Source organism: Colobus angolensis, unplaced genomic scaffold (assembly GCF_000951035.1).
Source record: "Colobus angolensis palliatus isolate OR3802 unplaced genomic scaffold, Cang.pa_1.0 Scaffold130, whole genome shotgun sequence".
In the NCBI taxonomy this organism is placed as follows: domain Eukaryota; kingdom Metazoa; phylum Chordata; class Mammalia; order Primates; family Cercopithecidae; genus Colobus; species Colobus angolensis.
Genome location: NW_012114253.1, coordinates 602,907 through 610,694, shown reverse-complemented (window position 1 = coordinate 610,694; position 7,788 = coordinate 602,907). Strand labels below are relative to the sequence as shown.

The window sequence follows — 7,788 nt, the reverse complement described above, 5'->3', positions numbered from 1 at the left end:
TTGGGAGGCCGAGACGGGCGGATCACGAGGTCAGGAGATCAAGACCATCCTGGCTAACACCGTGAAACCCCGTCTCTACTAAAAAATACAAAAAAAACTCCCGGGCGAGGTGGCAGGTGCCTGTAGTCCCAGCTACTCCGGAGGCTGAGGCAGGAGAATGGCGTAAACCCGGGAGGCGGAGCTTGCAGTGAGCCCAGATCGTGCCACTGCACTCTAGCCTGGGCGACAGAGGGAGACTCCGTCTCAAAAAAAAAAAAAAAAAAAGAGTAATAAAGCCAGGAACTTTCTAAATACATACTACACTTTCCATAATAAATGAATTTAGAAAGATGAATATAACCAGGCAGAGTACAGCTAGCAAGTAATAAAGCTGGGATATGAAACCAGGTCTATAGGCCAGGCACAGTGGCTTGCTCCTGTAATCCCAGCACTTTGGGAGGCCGAGGCAGGTGGATCACTTGTCAGGAGTTTGAGATCAGCCTGGCCAACGTGATGAAAACCTGCCTCTACTAAAAATACCAACATTAGCTGGGTATGGTGGTGCTTGCCTTAGTCCCAGCTACTCCGGAGGCTGAGGCAAGAGGACTGCTTGAGCCTGGAAGGCAGAGATTGCAGTGAGCCAAGATAACCACCATTGCACTCTGGCCTGGGCAACAGAGAGAGACTCCATCTCAAAAACACAAAACAAAACAAAACAAAAAAACAAAACCAGGTCTCAGGCTGGGTTTGGTGGTTCACACTTGTAATCCCAGCACTTTGGGAGGCCAAGGCGAGCGGATCACAAGATCAGGAGTTCGAGACCAGCCTGGCCAACATGGCGAAACCCTGTCTTTACTCAAAATACAAAAATTAGCCGGGCGTGGTGGCAGGCACCTGTAATCCCAGCTACTCAGGAGGCTGAGGCAGAAGAATTGCTTGAATGAGGAAGGCGGAGGCTGCAGTGAGCCAAGATTGTGCCATTCCACTCCAGCCTGGGCGAGAAGCAAGACTGTCTCAAAAAACAAACAAACAAACAAACAAACCCAGGTCTATCGCTCATTCAAACCCCATAATATATTTTAAAATGTATTTTTTTTATTTAATAGAAAATAGGCCGGGGGCAGTGGCTCACGCCTATAATCCCAGCACTTTGGGAGGCTGAGGTGAGAGGATCACAAGGTCAGTAGTTAAAGACCGGCCTGACCAAAATGGAGAAACCCCATCTCTACTAAAAATACAGAAAAAAATTGGCTGGGAGTGGTGGTGCACGCCTGTAATTGCAGCTACACGGAAGGCTGAGGCGGGAGAAGCGCTTGAACCTGGGAGGCAGAGGTTGCAGTGAGCCGGGATCACACCATTGCACTTTAGTCTGGGTGACACAGCAAAACTCCGTCTCAAAAAAAAAGAAAATAGAGTCTCATTCTGTCGCTCAGGCTGGAGTACAGTGGCATGATCATAGCTCACTGGTGCCTCCACCTCCTGGGCTCAAGCAATCCTCCTGCCTTAGCCTCCTGAGTAGCTTGGGTAACAGGCACGAGCCACCATGCCTGACTAATATTTTATTTTGTAGAGAGGGAGTCTCTCGAACTTCTGGTTTTAAACAACCCTCCTACCTCAGCCTCCAAAAATGCTGGATTATAAGCATGAGCCACTATGCCTGGTCCCTATAATTTATAATACCTCAAAATGCAACTTAACTTCTACCCCTCACCTCTTCTGGATCTCTGAATAATCCTCAAAAAATTATTTTGTTTTAATAAACTTGTTACCAGAGAAATGAGGTCACAAAGTAAACATGTATTTTCTCTCTGGGTGGGCTGTTAATTTAAATTTCCCGCAAGTCTATGAAAACTTACTCTAACATGCCCATCCTCAGACACAATTAGGGAATTTATTTTTTAACAACGAAAGAAAAAGATTAATTGGATTTATCAAACCTTAACTTAGTAAGTCCTTATGGTGAAGTACAATGTAACCATAAAAAAGATTAAGGTAGATTTCCATGACCTGATTTGGAAAGAACTCCATGGCAATTATAATATTTAAATGGTTTCTTTTTTATGCTCTAAAAAAAAAAAGAGATTCTTTGTGTGTGGTATAACTCCATGTGGTTATGAGGAAACAATAATGGGAATGCGCACACCCACTTTACTATTAAATGAGCAGAGGAGACCACAGATACTGTGGGTGCCCGGCTTCATTCTGATATCGGGGTACTTTTAGGTAGTGCCTGGCTTTTATGTGGGATGAGTGTTTCTCATATGATTAGGAAAGAACAACCGAAATTCATTTCTGAGATCAGAATAATAGTAAATAATCATTTTACTACAGTCTAGTTGGTAATAAATATATATAGTCCTTCACTCTACTTCTTAGCTGAGTTTCTAAATTTAATTTCCTATTATTCTAATAATTACTACCACAGTAGTTGCTAATATGTAATTAATATTAACTATGAATATTAATACAATTAATATAACTAATAATGAAATAAATATACTTGAATATTGTCTATGACCTCAAAATAGTTAAATAAATTTGGGTTGCTCTTTTCACTGTGACATATAAATTGTTAGAAATTAAACTTGTATCCTGCAATGAATCATGTTATTTCTTAAATTTTAAGAGAAAGCCAATCAACTAAATCCATTCTATGAGCAATACCTCCCAAAACAAGATCAAAGCAGTCAAGAGAGATTCAATTCACTAAACATAACTGGATATTCTAAAACTCAAAGATTCTTCTGGTAAAAAGAGAAATCTAGTTAACAATGAATTTAGAGATACTGGATAAATGACCCTCAACCCCTCACCCTAAATCTAGTTCAAACTGCATATAATACTTTGGGCCTCGGGACATCTCAAGAAGTACTCTCAAAATAACAAAACACGACACAGCCCATCATCTAAGCAAACTAGGTGTAACAAACAAGGTAAGCTATGGGAAGGTTATTCACTTAAAGGAATACAAAGTAAAATGGATAAGAAAACTTGATATATATAATATCTGCATTATAAAGCTTCTTATATAATATCTGCAACAAATACTGAACTCTAGGATAGTAAATCTTCCAATGGAATATAATCCAATGATTAATTCACACAAAACCTGTGATATATTAAATACATATAATACATTAGAAATATACAGGAATTTTGTTACAAAAATATCAGAATTTAAGTCAAGGACTTTCCAGGTTAAAATGATGTTTAAAACTGCATTTACTTTAAGTGCCTCATGAAACATCATTAAATCACAATAAAAAATAAAAAATAAAAAAAAACTTTTATTTTTAGAGATGGGATCTCACTCTATCACCCAGGCTGGAGTGCAGTGGTGTGATCATAGCTCACTGTAACCACAATCTAATGGGCTCAAGCAATGCTCCTGCCTCAGTTTCCTGGGTATCTAGGACTACAGCCATGTGCCACTTTGCCTGGCTAATTTTTACTTTGTTTCTTAATAGAGATATGGTCTCACTATGTTGCCCAGGCTGCTCTCAAATGCCTCAGCCTCTTAAAGTGCTGCGATTATAGATGTGAACCACCACACCAAAGGAATTATTTATATATATATATAAAGACATACAGCTATAAAGATGAAAACAACAGAGAGAACAACAGGGATAAAAATTATAAGGGTTTGGGCCGGGCGCGGTGGCTCAAGCCTGGAATCCCAGCACTTTGGGAGGCCGAGACGGGCGGATCACGAGGTCAGGAGATCAAGACCATCCTGGCTAACACCGTGAAACCCCGTCTCTACTAAAAAATACAAAAAAAACTAGCCGGGCGAGATGGCGGGCACCTGTAGTCCCAGCTACTCGGAGGCTGAGGCAGGAGAATGGCCTAAACCCGGGAGGCAGAGCTTGCAGTGAGCTGAGAACCGGCCACTGCACTCCAACACAGGCGACAGAGCAAGACTCCGTCTCAAAAAAACAAAACAAAAAAAAAATTATAAGGGTTTAAAAGAAGGTGAATAAGACACAATAAAAATTAATTCTAAGTTGGCAAAAGTCAAGAAGTAGCCAGATTTGCTACACTGCAGTACTGTCCCCACAGACGCAAGAACTGGGGGCTCATGAAGTAAAGGTAGGGATTTACAAAAAATGAGAGAAGGGATGGAAAGTCTACTTAAGAGGTACGTAGTCAGATGCTCAGTCCCCTTCTCTGCCCTTGAGATCACTGTCCCCTCTAGCCACCAAAGACTACATGCTTATTTTCGGACAACAAAACCTAACCTGCACAGGGGACACAAAACACAGAGACAAATGAAGCGACAAGCTGAGACAGGGAGAATTAAACCTTTCCACTCTTGAATGCGGGGACTCCTAAGTCCTCTTCTTTCTACAGCTTCTGAAGAGTGACAGCAGGTCTGAATTTTCTAGGCAGGCGAATGAAAGATACTTATGGAAAAACCTTGGTGGCCCAATAGCAGACAGCACCATTGGGAATTTCCCAGTGAAACAAGCCGGCTGGGGCACCGAACTAGTGAAGTTCAGTCACCAAGCCCCTCCAAGACACACCTGGCTTCCAGAATGCCTAGCATAATAAATGAACCCATACAACACTGGGGACAAAGATCTTACAAGCCTACCAGAAACTGAAGTGGAGAAAAATTACCTACAAACAATGGCTTTGGACTTCTGAATGGTACGTTCAAACCACTATCACAAGTCTCTTTAATTTTCACGGAAAAAATATTTCCAACAGACAGTTAAATACCTAGGCAAAACTAGCCATTGCAGTGTGGTGATCCTAGACAGGTGACTCTTGCCTCTCTGTGCCTCAGTTTACTTACTCATCAGTAGAATGGATGCGATAATATACTGATAGCACAGGGTTGTTAGATTAAGTGAGTTGGCCGGGCATGGTGGCTGATGCCTGTAATCCCAGCACTTTGGGAGGCCAAGACAGGCAGATCAACTGAGGTCAGGAGTTCAAGACCAGTCTGGCCAACATGGCAAAACCCCATCTCTACTAAAAATCAAAAATTAACTGGGAGTGGTGGCACGTGCCTATAGTTCCATGTACTCAGAAAGCTGAGGCAGGAGAATCATTTGAACTCGGAAGGTGGAGGTTGCAGTGAGCCGAGATTGCACCACTGCACCCCAATCTGGGCGACACAGTGAGACTCCATCTCAAAAAAAAACAAAAACAAAAACAAAAACAGATTGAGTGAGTTAATATTTATAAATGTGGAAAACTACAGGCAAATGGTAAACATTCAATAATTGCCCACTATAATCTCCTCCTACTAACATCATCAGCACACCTCCAGAAAGAGGTTTTAACAGAAACTTAATGAGTAAAGTGGATTTCTAAGTAAGGCTAGGTATCCTATACCAGAAAAATTTCACCCTGGACACATGGTACGCTGACAGATAACATAACACAAAAACAAAGGTAGAAAACTATCCTTTTTTTTTGAGACAGGGTCTCACTGTTGCCCAGACTGGAGTGCAATGGCGCCATCTTGGCTCACTGCAACCTCCACCTCCTGGGTTCAAGCAATTCTCCTCGGTCAGCCTCCCGAGTAGTTGGGATTACCGGCGCCCGCCATGATTTTTTGTATTTTTGCCCAAAATAATTACAAATTTTGTAAATTTGCCCAGCTAATTTTTGTATTTTTGTAGAGGTGGGGTTTCACCATGTTGGCCAGGCTGGTCTCAAACTCCTGACCTCAAGTGATCCGCCCACCTCAGGCTCCCAAAGTGCTGGGATTACAGGTGTGAGCCACCACGCCCGACCAAACTTATCCTTTAAAATATTAGAGAACAAAGTATGGCACCAAAACACTAGAGTTACAGATCAAGATAATGGCCTAAAAAATCACCCTTGTATACAATTTCTTCCTCCCTCCCTCCCTCCCTTTCTTTCTCTTTCTCACTCTCTCGTTTTTGTTTTGTTTTGAGACAAGGTCTTGCTTGGTCACCCAGGCTGGAGTACAGTGGCACGTGAATATGGCTTACTGCAGCCTCGACCTCCTGGGCTCAGGTAATCCTCTCAATGTAGCCTCTCATGTAGCTGGGAACACAGGTGCACATCATCACCACCCCTGGCTAATTTCTTGATGTTTCTGTAGAGATGGGGTCTTGCCATGATGCCCAGGATAGTCTCGAACTCTTGGACTCAAGTGATCCTCCTGCCTTGGCCTCCCAAAGTGCTGGGATTACAGGTGTGAGCCACCGCCCCCGGCCTCTTATGCACAATTTCTGATAGGCTAGGGAGTGGAGTATGTGTCCTGAAATGACATTCAGCTTTGCCATGCTTTGTAGTCAAAACTGTCAGTACTAAAATGACATGATAAAAGGTGGGAAGGCAGAGCAAAGGTCAGTGAGCTAAGGAGCACGAGGACAATCTAAGTTCCAGCACCATTTCAAGTGGTAGCACCAAGCATGAAACAATATTCTGCCACAGATGCTTCAACTCTCAATATGCAGACACCAATCCCATGTCCACAACTATGCTGTGAAGGTTAGAAAAGGTGATAAGAGCGCATCACTGGAAAAATACACCTCCTTCTGGCTATTCACCCGAACTTCCTTCCCCTGTTTATTTCCTCATGCTATTCAGCACTCATGAGGTCAGCTCATCTTCTTCTGCTGTGCACTTGTAGTGTAAAAGACCAACCAGTAGACAGACAGGGTGATACGATGGAAAGAACAGAGGAATTTGGGAGACCAAGAGACCAAGTCCCAAACACACACCCCAGGATGGCTGCTTGCTAGTTGTGTGGCCTATAAATGGGAATGCCACTCACCTAGTGGCCTAAAGTGCAGTGAGATAATCCAGAATGCTAGTACCACTCTAGTGACAAACACCATCACTAGTGTCATCAACGGCACTTCATATAAAAGTGCCAGCGTGCATCAGGGATAAGAGTGAGACATTATCCACTGGTTCACAGTGAACTGATGAAACAAGAACTATAGCTAGGAATTTATTAGGATCAACAGGAATCCGAAATATTAGCAATAAATTAGCACATAACAAGAAATGCATGAACATGGGTTAACAAAATGAACCACTGACAAGCCAACTTTTCTGTGTCAAATTTATTGTCCTATTTATTTTATTTTAATGAGATGGGGTAACGCACTGTCGTCCAGGCTGGAGTGCAGCATCGTGATCATAGCACACTCTAGCCTCAGACTCCTGGGTCAAGTTGATCCTCTCACCCTCCTGAGAAACTGGGACTGCAGGCACACACCACCAAACCCACTTAATATTCTTTTTAGAGACAGGGTCTTGCTGTGTTGTCGGGACTGGTCTCAAAATCGTGGGCTCAAGCAATCTTCCTACCTGATCATTCCTAGTAGCTGGGATTACAGGTGCAAGCTACGGCACTCAGTGCTCAGACTTTTTGAAGGTGGGAAGGGGAACTTATGAAGTAGAAAGCTTTGAGAAACAGACACCTGCTTGACTTGCAGAGTGCTATTAGAATAGAAAATTGTGTCTAATATATGATGAATCCCTTGCACGATCATCTTGTAAAAGCTACTTTATCAGAAGTAAGCATTCACCAAGACCAAGTAAACAAATACATGAACAAATACATAGGATTAAATAAGGATTTAGAATTTGGCTTTTTAAAAAACTAGCACATAGTACACAGCAGCTGGTCAATACACGGACAAGAAACTAAACCAAGTCGAGACCAGTGCCTCATGCCTATAATCTCACCACTATGGGAGGCAAAGGTGGGAAGCAAATTTAAAAATTAGCTGGGTGTGGCCAGGCGCGGTGGCTCGAGCTTGTAATCCCAGCACTTTGGGAGGCCGAGACGGGCGGATCACGAGGTCAGGAGAT

At 42.7% G+C, this 7,788-nt stretch overlaps 1 protein-coding gene across 3 annotated transcripts in view; it reads right to left on the bottom strand.

The window, feature by feature from the left end:
* Window positions 1–7,788, bottom strand: part of USP48 (ubiquitin specific peptidase 48) — a 111,179-nt gene that overhangs the window by 30,969 nt on the left and 72,422 nt on the right. The window lies entirely within an intron of this gene.